Source organism: Acyrthosiphon pisum, unplaced genomic scaffold, assembly GCF_005508785.2.
Source record: "Acyrthosiphon pisum isolate AL4f unplaced genomic scaffold, pea_aphid_22Mar2018_4r6ur Scaffold_20960;HRSCAF=22641, whole genome shotgun sequence".
NCBI lineage: Eukaryota > Metazoa > Arthropoda > Insecta > Hemiptera > Aphididae > Acyrthosiphon > Acyrthosiphon pisum.
In genome coordinates this window covers 804,633-805,274 of record NW_021770374.1, presented here as the reverse complement: position 1 = coordinate 805,274, position 642 = coordinate 804,633, and positions in this window count along the sequence as shown.

Sequence of the window (642 nt, the reverse complement as noted above, 5' to 3'; positions counted from 1 at the left end):
ATCATATTGTACACGTAATTATTTTAACCTGGGCTCACGCCCGTTTATTCAATAAATAAATAAATAAATAAATAACAATTTTTATTTTATTTTTATATAATTATAAGTTAGTAATAGTACTAGGTACCATCAAACAAAAATATATATTATATTAAATGTATATCATATATATATTGACTAATTACAGTTAACAAATAAATATCAAACAAATATATTTTCAACCTTTGAAATATTGAACATAAATATATAATAATACTAATTAAATCAAAATTGTCAGTATTTATTTTGCAGGATATTGCCTTTTACCATAAAAATAAAAAATTACTTACAAAATAATAAACATATCTAATAGATTATAATCCTCAGTCTTAATCTTTTAAAGTTTTACAAATTACATATATATTGACTAATTACAGTTAACAAATAAATATCAAACAAATATATTTTCAACCTTCGAAATATTGAACATAAATATATAATAATACTAATTAAATCAAAATTGTCAGTATTCATTTTTCATATTGCCTTTTACCATAAAAATAAAAAATTACTTACAAAATAATAAACATATCTAACAGATTATAATTTATAATCCTCAGTCTTAAGAGGACGTCGCACCCGCATGTGTTGTCTCCGTCTTAC